At 37.8% G+C, this 9,639-nt stretch overlaps 1 protein-coding gene across 1 annotated transcript in view; it reads left to right on the plus strand.

Annotated features, from left to right (window-relative positions):
• Positions 1-9,639, plus strand: part of MTPN (myotrophin) — a 60,716-nt gene that overhangs the window by 47,339 nt on the left and 3,738 nt on the right. The window lies entirely within an intron of this gene.

Raw genomic sequence — 9,639 nt, forward strand, 5'->3', positions numbered from 1 at the left:
TGGGTTGGCCAAAAAGTTCATTTGGTTAATGAATCCATTCAATAAAGTTCTTGGTGAAAATGAAAAATGTGTCTTTTATTTTTACTTAAAACCGAACGAACTTTTTGACCAACCCAATATACACCTTGAAGTATGATCAGCAACGTGCCAGGGGGCATACAGGAAGAGAGGGAGCCAGCTGTCCTGGAAACTCCAGAAGGGCTTCAGGGAAACAATTGAATAAGAGTTAATCAAGTGGTTAAAGGGAGAGCACAAAGAATTGCTTTGTTCCTTTACATTTTAAGAGTCCTTGTTGGGACATTTAATATCAGATATATTTATTCAGGCATTCCTTTTGTACTTGATTCTAACCCACTTTCTTTCCAAAAGTGAGTTGAATATACCAAACCATGGTTGCTAAATTTTTATTTCTGAGATAGTGGTTATATTCCAAGGTTGTGAAACAGTATCTAGCAACATAATACAGAAATGTCCGCCAAGATGTCATGTGTGTATCTAAATGCTAATTTTTTAATTGATTTGATAAATTTTGCATTGAAACAAAGCTGCGTAGTGTTCTAACAATTGATTAGTATAATTATAATCATCATCTTTGCCACAAAAGCCTTCTGTCAAGATAATGTCAGACAACCTGAGTACAAGTTTAAGAGTTTCATTCTTAAAATGTTACTAATCCAGTTTTCTGGCCTATTTGTCCAGATTAAGAACTGGTGGTAATTTTTTTTAAAACACACAAAAAAACCTGGTGGTATAAAGCAGAATTGAGCTATCTGAAGTAAGAAGTAGATAAAGATGCGCTCTTGTTTCATGCCAGTATATCTTATCTTTCTAGCTACATTGTAAACTATTCTATTCAAGGGCAGAGACAGTATGATGAATTTTTTTAAACATTCCCCATATTCTACAACTTACTATCAAATAATACTTGATTGTCTAAAACGGTAACTTTTGAAATGAAGAAATTACTGGTGAGGTTTTAAAGCTTTTTTACTCCCTAGAATGACAAATGGCCTCTCTACTTGGGCCACTTAACTTGGCTGTAGCAGCCTTTTCCTCCTCCAGGAAACTATCACAATCAGAATCACGCTGTAACTATAAGCAGGTGAGCCTAGTCCTGATCTAGTCCTTTATTGTATGTGTACAGTCCCTGTCTGTATCAATTAATTTTAAAAAACATTTAATTTTTCTAATATCATTTGATAGCCTGTTATTGACACTGTGCAAGGCCTTGTGGTTTCAGAGACTGATAAACATGGTTACTGCTGTCACCACATTTAGTAAAATGTAAAACACGTGCACAAAGTGTTGTGATTGCTGTGACAGGAGTTTACATGTAACAGCAGAGACCTAAAGGAAGAAGAGGTCACGTGTGGTCCTGGGAGTCAAGGGCATAGTGTGTTATAAATAAGGATGTCATTCCAACTTTAGGTACCACAAATGTAACTTCAAAAAGCAGTTGACACTTGAGTTGAATCTTAGCAACTTAGTGTCCAAGAATCTAATAGAGAACTGGAGTACCTTGCCAAGCAGACGCAGCAACGTGAGAAGGTTGCAGAGGCAAGAAAGAACCAGCTTTCAAAGAAACAGCTTTTAGTAGTTTTATTGATTTTTGCTATTGTTTTCTTCATTTCTATTTCATTTATTTCTGCTCTGATCTTTATGATTTCTTTCCTCGTACTGACTGGGTTTTCTTTGTTGTTCTTTATCTAGTTGCTTTAGGTGTCGTGTTAGATTGTTTGAGATTTTTCTTGCTTCTTGAGGTGAGATTGTATTGCTATAAACTTCCTTCTTAGAACTGCTTTTGCTGTGTCCCAGAGGGTTTGGGTCATTGTGTTTTTGTTGTCATTTGTTTCTATGTATTTTTTTATTTCTTCTTTGATTTCTTCAGTGATCTCTTGGTTATTTAGTAGCGCACCATTTAGCCTCCATGTATTCGTGGTTTTTTACAGTTTTTTTTTTCCTGTAATTGCTTTCCAGTCTCATAGCATTGTGGTCAGAAAAGATGCTTGATACGATTGCCATTTTTAAAATTTTCCGAGGCTTGATTTGTGACCCAAGATGTGATCTAGCCTAGAGAATGTTCCATTTGCACTTGAGAAGAAAGTGTAATCTGCTGTTTTCTAATGGAATGTCCTATAAATATCAATTAAATCTGGTCTATTGTGTTATTTAAATCTTGTGTTTCCTTATTAACTTTCTGTTTGGATGATCTGTCCATTGGTGTAAGTGAGGTGTTAAAGTCCCCCACTATTATTGTGTTACTGTCGATTTCCTCTTTTATAGCTGTTAGCATTTGCACCATTATTCTGAATTCTTTTTCTGGAAGGTTGCCTATCTATCTCCACTTCTTTTAGTTGCTTTTCTGGGGTTTTATCTTGTTCCTTCATCTGGTACATAGTCCTCTGCCTTTTCATTTTGTCTGTCTTCCTGTTAATGTGGTTTTCATTCTACAGGCTGCAGAATTGTAGTTCTTGCTTCTGCTCTCTGCCCTCCAGTGGATGAGGCTAGCTTGCATTAGAATTTTCATATGAAAATCTTGAACTAAGAAAGTAGTGGTAGCAACGACAGGTGGAAAATGTTAGGAACATTATGGTCTAAAGATTTGGTGACTGATAACATGTGAAGTAAACAAGAAGAACTGCATAGTGTCTCCACAGTTCCTGGAAGGTGGTTCTTACCATGATAGTGAATACTCCAGAAAAAGAAACAAGTTTGTAGGAAAAGATCATGGATTCACTTTAGGAATTGTAGAGTTTGCGGTATTTCTGGGACTTAAGTAGATATGTCTCAGTGGCATGTATAAGTGTTTATATATATATGGGTTTAAAGATCAGGGTTGATGTTCAAAAGTTCAAAATGAGTATAAAGGTTGGAACTTAAATTGTAACATGGATGAGATCAGGCAAAAAGCGAAGAGTGCCAAAGACCGGAACCATGGAGAATCCAGCATTTAAACAAAGCAGAGAGAAAGTAAAGGGGAGGAGGGTGGAGTGGAAGTAGTGGGTGCAGGAAGGAGAGGCAGGCTAGACAGACAGAACTTGGAGATAATATTCTAAAGCATTTTCAGGACAGCATGGATTAGACTATAAATTGCCTTCTGTGTCCATTTTTTACTCTTTTAGAAGGGGAACCCCAGGTTTTAACTGGGTGCATACATTGCAGCCTAGCTAGTCCTTGTATTTCAGTTTGCCTTGCAGTGGATATGACTTTGTTTCTAAGTTTGGGCTGATGGGATGTGCACAAATGATGTGTGCCACTTCTAGATCATCACCTAAAATGTGAAGCCACTTACTGGGGACTTTCACCCCCACATCCAGCAGGCTGGAAGCACGTGTGGAGGTGAGCACACTTAGCAGTAGGCTGTTTTATGAGAGAGCAATAAATTAACTTAGTTTAATACATTGTGTTTTAGCCTCTTCGTTACAGCAGTTTAGCCAAACCATAACAAATTGGGTCAAAAGTTGTTATTTGTAAATGAATGAACAGGAGTGGGGAAAACTTGGGTGTGGATCTCCCGATTCTGTCACTTGGGAGAGTTGCACAGGGTTTTGATATTGGAACAATAGAAATAAAACTGATCATAGTTGTCTGCTAGGTGCCACAGTGAGCAGTGTTTACCCAGAAGTAATTTAAGCACTGTTTATATATTTTAACTGTAAAAGTCTATCAATATCCAGGACCAGATCGCTTTACTGGTGAGTTCTACCAAACATTTAATGAAGAATTAATACCAGTCCTTCTCAAAGTCTTCCCCAAAACATCAGTACAGATGGGACCGCTTCCAAACTCATTTTACAAGGCCAGCATTACCCCTATACCAAAACCAGACAAGGATGCCACAAGAAAATTGCAGACCAATATCCCTGATGAACATAGATGCAGAAGTCCTCAACAATATGTTAGCAAATCAAATTCAGCAATACATTAAAAGGATCATACTCCATGATCAGCTGGGATTTATTCTGGGGACACAGGATGATTCAGCATCTGCAGAGCCATCCGCGTGAACACCACAGTAACAACACGAAGGATAAAAACCATATGGTCATCTCAGTAGATGCAGAAAATGTAACGTTCAGAATAAGAACACTCAACGAAGTGGCTGGAGAGGGAACATGCCTCAGCATAATGAAGGCCATATTATGGCCACAAGCTATACATCATAATCCACAGTGACAAACTGAAAGGTTTTCCCCTAACATAATGAACAAGATGAGGTCGCCCACTCTCATCACTTATTTAACATAGTACTGGAAGTCCCTAGCCAGAGCAGTTAGGCAAGAAAAGAAATAAAAAGCATCCAAGTAGGAAGGGAAGAAGTAAAATGTTCTCTGTTTGCAGGTGACAGGATACTCCATATAGAAAACCCTCAAGACTCCACTAAAAAACTGTTAGGGGCTTCCCTGGTAGCGCAGTGGTTGAGAGTCCACCTGCCAATGCAGGGGACACGGGTTCGTGCCCAGGTCTGGGAAGATCGCACATGCCGCAGAGCGGCTAGGCCCGTGAGCCATGGCTGCTGAGCCTGTGAGTCCGGAGCCTGTGCTCCACAACGGGAGAGGCCACAACAGAGAGGCCCGCATACAGCAAAAAAAAAAAAAAAAAAAAGCTGTTAGAACTGTTCAACTAATTCAGTAAACTTGCAGGATACAAAATCAATATACAAAAATCAGTTGTGTTTCTATACACTAATAACAAATTAGAAGAGTTTTTTTTAATTCTACGTAAAATTGCGTCAAAAAGAATAAAATACCTAGAAAGAAATTTAACCAAGGAGGCAAAAGACTCTTACGTTGACAACTGTACAACATTGATGAAATATATTAAAGAAGACACTAATAAATGGAAAGAGATTCTGTGCTCATGGATTGGCAGCATTAATATTGTTAAAATGTCCATACTGCCCAAAGCAAGCTTTAATGCAGTTTCCATCAAAATTCCAATGGCATTTTTCACAGAACTAGATTAAACAATGCTAAAATTTTTATGGAACCACAGCAGATCCTGAATAGCCAGAGGAATCCTGAGAAAAGAGAACAAAGCTAGCAGCATCACATTTCCTGATTCCGAATGATATTACAAATATGTAGGAATCAAAACAGTATAGTATTGATGTGAAAACAGGTACATAGATCAATGGAACAGAATAGAGAATCCAGAAATAATAAACTCATACACACACACACACACAGTCAATTAATTTACCACAAAGCAGCCAAGAATATATAATAGGGAAATACTGTTGAGAAAAGTGGACAGGCACATGCAAAAGAATGAAACTGGACCACTATCTTACACCATACACAAAAATCGACTCAAAATGAATTAAAGACTTTAAAATAAGACCTGAAACCATGGAACTCCTAGAGAAAAACATAGATAGTAAGCTCTTCGACATTCGTCTTGGTGATGAGTTTTTGAATTTGACACTAAAGGCAAAGGAAACCATCAACAAAATGAAAAGGCCACCTATAGAATGGGAGAAAAATATTTGCAAACCATGTATCTGATAAGGGGATAATACCCAAAATATATAATGAATTCATATAACTCAATAGAAAAAAAAAGTAGGAAAAAAAATCTGATTTTAAAATGGGCAGAGGATCTGAATAGACATTTGTTTATACAAAGAAGATATACAGATGGCCAACAGATACATAAAAAGGTTCCTCAACGTCACTAATCATCAGGCAAATACAAATCAAAACCACAATGAATTGTCACCTCTTACCTAGGAGAATGGCTGCTATCAAAGATATAAGAAATAATAAGTGTTGGCAAGGATGTGGAATAAAGGGAACCCTTGTGCACTATTGGAGGGGATATAAATTGCTGCAGTCTCTGTGGAAGACAGTATGGAGGTTCCTTAAGAAATTAAAAATGGGACTGCCATGTGATCCAGCAATTTTACTTCTGGGGGTTTATCTGAAGGAAACAAAAATCCTAACTCAAAAAGTTATCTACACCTTGTGTTCACTGCAGCATTATTTACTGTAGCCAAGACAGGAAAATAACCTAAGTGTCTATCCACAGATGCATGGATAAATAAAATGGGGTGGGTGTGTGGGTGCGTATATACACACACACATATGCACACATAATGCAGTGGATTATTATTTAGCTATTAAAAAAAGAAGAAAATCCTGCCATTTGCAACAACATGGATGACCTTGAGGGCATTATGCTAAGTGAGATAAATCAGAGAAAGACAAGTACTATATTATCTCACTTATATGAAGAGTCTCAAAATTCACAGGTTAACAGAAAACAGATGAGGGGGGGCGAGGAATGGGTAAAGGTGGTTAAAAGGTAGAAACTTCCATTTATAATATAAGTAAGTCCTGGGGATATAATATACAGTATGGTGACTATAGGAGGAAAAAATCAATCAATAAACAACAGTTTTTACAGAACCGAATATAAAAGTTAATCTTGACAAAATAGAAAAGCTGGCACTTTAAGAGGTAGAGGCAGTAATGGGAAGGTAGAGAAAGTATCTTATAAAGTAGAGGAATTTGATGGAACAAGAAACAGGTTTTAAATACAAAAATATTTACAAAGAAACAGAAACTGCTATTTGAAGTATAAGACATTGGGAGGATGTGGGGAAGGGATGTGCTCCCTGCTAGAGCAGCATCCATGCAGCAGGGAGTCAGAAGGTAATCTCTGAAGTTAATAACTCAAATAGTGGCGTGGCATGAGTATAGTACTTAGAGCCACGGAAATAATCACTAGAACTAATAACTACTGAAAATGGTTTCCTCAGGAAAGGGGTGAGGCCAGATATACTTAAGTTCTCCAATAACTGCATCAAGTATCAAAAAATCATTTTCTTTTAATAGCCTTTTCCACGTTGACAAAATTGGTTTATCTTTTTTAGAAGAACTGGTTTGAGTTCATTAACTTTATTCCTAACATTTTATTCTTTTTGATGCTATTATCGATGGAATTCTTTTTACCGGGAGTTTTTTGGTGTCTGTTCTGAGTTCTGTGATTAGTTTGTATTACAATTAGAAAAAAAAGATGATTTGTATAAAATTTTTAATACTTTTATCAGATTTTTGGGGTTGCAAATAGCAGAAGTTGACTCTAACAAGTAGAAAAGGAATTTTTTGAAGATGGTGGATTAGTCATAGAATCAATAGGAAAGCTGGAGGACCAGGCTCAGAAGAGGCCAGAGCTATGGTAGCTGTAAGACTCTAGATAGCAGGAACTTCTCAACTGTCTCTTCTGGGTGATAACACAGAAATAAATGAGCTCTGACTTCTTGTTGTCTTTCTTTTGTTCTCTCTAATCAAGATTCAAAATCCAGAAGTGAGCGTCCTGCTTTGATGCCTGGCAAGGAAAGTACATGGCACCTTAAGTTACAGTTCTAGGAGTCCACACAATGGGGACAAATGATTCCCCAGAATGAAATTAGGGTGCTGTTATCAAAAGAAGGGAAGTCTGGCAGCTAAAAAGCAACGGATATTCACTATGATATTTAACTTTTTGTTAATGCAGAATTACAGTTTACAATGTTAGTCATAAAAACAGTTATCAATATTGATATCAATATTGAATAAGAAATTTGTTTTGCTAAAAATAGAATTACCATATGATCCAGCAGTCCCACTCCTGGGCATATATCCAGACAAAACTATAATTCAAAAAGATACATGCATCCCTATGCTCATAGCAGCACTGTTCACAATAGCCAGGGCATGGAAACAGCCTAAATGTCCATCAACAGATGAATGGATAAAGAAGATGTGGTACCTATATACAATGGAATACTACTCGGCCATAAAAAAGAACGAAATAATGCCATTTGCAGCAACATGGATGAACCTAGAGATTTTCTGACTTACTTAACTTTGTATGATAGAGAAGGACAAATACCATATGATTTATATGTGGAATCTAAAATATGATACAAATGAACCTATCTATGAAACAGAATCAGGGACACAGAGAATAGACTGGTGGTTGCCCCAGGGCAGGGGGTGGGGGGCAGTGGGAGAGGGTAGGAGTGGGAATGTGGGATTAGCAGATGTAAACTACTATGTATAGAATGGGTAAACAACAAGGTCCTGCTGTATAGCACAGGGAACTGTATTCAATATCCTGTGATAAACCATAATGGGAAAGAATATGAAAAAGAATGTATACTGTATATGTATATAGCTGAGTCACTTTTGCTGTACAGCAGTAATTAACACAACATTGTAATTCAATAAAAAATAAATTTAAAAATTTGTTTTGGATACAATGGTCCCAATTATTGTCACTTAACCTGTGTTGGAGTACTCACCACACTGAAGTTCTCACTCACAGATTTCTCTCTCACTTAACTGTAAGTTCCATATGTTCCATAATGCAGTTAAATTCAATTAGAAAAGAGAAAACAGACTTTTGTAGTCATATTGAGGAGGACTTTGTGATAATTTAACACTTGCTAGAACGTCTGTCATCTCCTTCCTGGTTTACCTAATCAACTTGTACTTACTCAAGGCTCAGCTCAAGCATTACCTCATCCAGAAGGACTTTCTTTCACTCTCCTAACCACATCCCATTATGGTTCACAGACCACTCAACACTGCATAACGCTGTTGTTCTCATCCCACTGCGTCATACTGGTTGACTTGTCTGTCTCTCACACCAGCCAAACTGGCAGGCTCTATCTTGTTTTGTGTCTGTGCATCAAACATTCAGTAAATATTTGTTGAATGAGTGAACGGATTTGCCAGCAGAAAGGGGGTAAGGCATTCCATATTCCAACAAGTGTAAAGTCATGGCACCCGGTACATTGAGGAATGGTGACATTCCAGAGGATTAGAGTATTGAAAGGTTAATGGGAAAAGAGACTGGTGAATTTGACTCGAGTTTGTCTCTACAGGACCATGCATGCCAAGTTTAGACAATTCCATAGGCCTCAGGAACAGAAGAATGAGTGAGACTTGGCAATGGGAGGAGGACAGGACACAAGAGGTTATTTGGTGAATACATACAGGTTGGGCTGGAGCTAGCAGAGAACCTTTCCATGGTGGAGTGTTGCTATCTGTGGAAGTTAGCGAGGTTCAGACTTGGTTTGGGAGCAAATTCACCTACCATGCACTAGGTACTTTTTTAGATACTGGGGACACAATAGTGGATAATATGAACAAGATTTCTACTCCCATTGAGTTTTTACTCTAATAAGGGAAGACAGATAAAAACAATAGACACAAAGGTATGCGTACACATTCTCGAAACTAGAGTGCCATGTTGCAAGTAAAATGTTCTATGACAGCACCCTCTGCATGAAGCATTGAGAGCAAGCTGGAGAGAATTTCCCTAGATGATAGCAGGGACCCTCCTTTCCTAGCCCACATCCCAGCCATTTACTGCTAAGTTAAAATTAAGTATAATGACCAATATTGTACATGTTCTTAAGGAATTTGTCTAAAATAAAAGGTTTGTAAGTTCTAGATTTTACAAATGTGTGTTTTACTTATGCAGTCTCCAAAAAGTGTTGCAAAGAAGAAAAAAAGATAATTTTGTCGCAGTAATACTTTCTTCTTTAGCAAAAGTGATTTCCTGGGCTTCCCTGGTGGCGCAGTGGTTGAGAGTCCACCTGCCGATGCGGGGGACCCAGGTTCGTGCCCCGGTCCGGGAAGATCC

Source organism: Neophocaena asiaeorientalis, unplaced genomic scaffold, assembly GCF_003031525.2.
Source record: "Neophocaena asiaeorientalis asiaeorientalis breed wild unplaced genomic scaffold, Neophocaena_asiaeorientalis_V1.1 scaffold364, whole genome shotgun sequence".
NCBI lineage: Eukaryota > Metazoa > Chordata > Mammalia > Artiodactyla > Phocoenidae > Neophocaena > Neophocaena asiaeorientalis.